Below are 2,627 nucleotides of genomic sequence, written 5' to 3'. Positions count from 1 at the left end.
GATAATTCATATACTTCAACTAAGCCTAGATGCTGGTGCAATTCAGATCCTGGTTGTGACTCTCCATCCAACGTATGCACTTGTTCACATTCATCAGAAGAGGAGGAGAATGTGTCCAGAATATCTGGGGATGATGGGTCAAAATGTGGGCGTTCTCACTAACAGCTGGGATTAGATTCCTCCTCTGTGTAGACCACGAAGAGCGCTGAGTGGAGCATATGTGTCTCCTGCAGATACATCCAGAAAAGTTTAACCACCTTCACTTGACATGGTATGATCATATCTTTTGTCTTGTTTGTGCTGAAGGTCAGCTTCTCTTCTGCAAGCACGGTGGTAAATTAATAAAGTCATTTTGAAGCTGGGATTACTTCTACCAGGACTACAACTACCTGTGGGTTATGGGGGCTCCAATGGTAAGTGGGAAATGAGCCAACATAGCTTTGTCTGCCTTTTTCCTCTCCAAGAAAACATTGCTAGACTAAAATTGAGTGGGTCCTTGGCTATTCCAAAGACGCTGCTATAGAGAAATGCAGCACCAATGCACGCAAGCACTCAGGTTAACCAAAACAGAAAACCAAGCTTTTACTAACAGAAACACAAACAGCATTCACATAAATACGAACGGCACAGCCTGAGCCTCTTCCTCCTTCTTGGGCTAGTCATGCTTCAAGTTAGCATTAGGTCTGTCAAATATCCGTGCCCAGTCTCTGGGATCTTTAATGAGTGTCTCTCTCAGACCTTGCATCGTTCTGGGGGATGCTGAGGGGCCATTCCCTCCCTCCTCTTTTCAACACTGCTGGAAATCACAGAATCACAGAATGCTAAAGGTTGGAAGGGACCTCTAGACATCAGTGAAGGAGAAAGGGCAAAAGGGACCAAATGGCAAAAACAAGAACGGACTGAACCCAGGTCAAGCCGGATGTGTCTTGCTGACTAGGCACAAGAACAAGTCAAAGCTGACCTTTTCTGTGATGGGATATCTCCAGTTATGCAAGCCTCGGATGAGGCTGGATTGGCTATCGGGGCGCGTGTAAGACCCATGTACCGCCTTGTTTGCTTGTAAACAGGAGGTTGTAACCCCATAAAATGGCTGTTGGCCATGAGCTTTTAGGAGCACGGAAGCGCCGGGAGGCTGCACGAAATCTCGTAGGGCCCCTGTCCCAGGGCACATGGAGGCCCCGAGAGGCCGCATGGAAGCCCGAAGGGCCCCCCTGGCCCAGGCTTGACACCAGACTCACAGATCATCCAGTTCAACCCTCCTGCTCCAGCAGGGACACCCAGTGCACGTAGCACAGGCTCCATCCAGGCAGGGTTTGAAGATCTCCAGAGAAGGAGCCTCCACAAGCTCTCTGGGCCGCCTGTTCCAGGGCTCTGGCACCCTCACAGTAAAGTAGTTCTTCCTCACATGGAGGTGGAACTTCTTCTGTTTCAACTTACACCTGTTACCCCTTGTCCTGCCACCGGCCACCATAGAGAAGAGCCTGGCCCCATCCTCCCTTCAGTCACCCCTCAGGTACTTGAACATGTTGATCAAGTCTCTTTGGTCTTCTCCAGATTGCTGACCCACAGCAAGCACCACGGCCTCTCGCTTGCTTTCCAGATGTCATCAGGATTTGGGCTGCTGTATCTCATTACATTCGGATGCAGCTGCTGCTCAATAAGGTGGGATTTGGCTTCTCTTCCTCCCCTGTAAAAGAGAAGGGGTTTGTATCTAGTGAAGAGGTAGTTGTAGCCTACAGAAACGTTGCATGAAGTGCCCTATAAGCCACTTCTTGGAAGAGGCCAGACTCTTCTCAAGATAATGGGTACAAATTGAAACACGGGAAGCTCCATCTCCATATGAGGAAGAACTTCTTTCCCGTGAGGGTGACAGAGCCCTGGAACAGGCTGCCCAGAGAGTTTGTGGAGTCTCCTGCTCCGGAGATCTTCCAAACTCGCCTGGATGCAATCGGGTGCCCCGTGCTCTGGGTGTCCCTGCTGGGGCAGGGGGTTGGACTAGGTGGGCTCTAGAGGTACCTTCCAACCTCAACCATTCTGTGTTTCTGTGACTGGGAGAAGGGGAATATGATTCACCTTAAAAAGGTTGTACACGACCATTCCGGGAGTCAGCATCACAGACGATGTCATGAAAGTCTTCCCTCTGAAGCCCTCCAAGCTGCTAGAAATGTAATAGATTAGGATCTATATAAAATGCACATAAAACAAAAGAGACACCTGCCTGGAGATCATCTCTGCCGGGACTCGAACCCGGAACCTCTGGATTAGAAGTCCAGCGCGCTCGTCCATTGCGCCACAGAGACCTCACCATGGATGCAGCAGCAGCATCGGAACTGAAAAATCCCATATTCCCTGCATCACTGCGGGGGGATCCCGGCATCCCGCTCCCGCCGCACGACACCGAGGCACTGCGAAAACCTGGCGCCGGGATCCACATCCCTGCAAATCGACTCCCCTCAGCATCCCCTCTTTGCACGGGGGCAGGCAATAATTCTGGGTATGATCCATATCGCCCTCAGCAGCAGGGATGCAGCAAAAACCTGGATGTAGGATTATCATCTGCATCGCTGGCAAGCTTTCTACAGCATCTCTAGCTCCATCGAGGACAGAGCTAAATCCTGGAGTAAATT

At 50.6% G+C, this 2,627-nt stretch overlaps 1 non-coding gene across 1 annotated transcript; it reads right to left on the bottom strand.

The window, feature by feature from the left end:
• Positions 1-2,226: 2,226 nt before the first annotated feature.
• TRNAR-UCU (transfer RNA arginine (anticodon UCU)) lies at positions 2,227-2,300 on the bottom strand. Its single transcript has one exon. It is a non-coding gene; the product is annotated as a tRNA-Arg (tRNA).
• Between the last annotated feature and the right edge of the window lie 327 nt (positions 2,301-2,627).

The sequence above is a fragment of the Tinamus guttatus genome, unplaced genomic scaffold (genome assembly GCF_059628265.1).
Source record: "Tinamus guttatus ecotype Peru unplaced genomic scaffold, ASM5962826v1 Tinamus_guttatus_pri_ptg000629l, whole genome shotgun sequence".
In the NCBI taxonomy this organism is placed as follows: Eukaryota; Metazoa; Chordata; class Aves; order Tinamiformes; family Tinamidae; genus Tinamus; species Tinamus guttatus.
The sequence above is the reverse complement of the archived record's forward strand: the minus strand, read 5'-3'. Positions and strand labels throughout refer to the sequence as shown.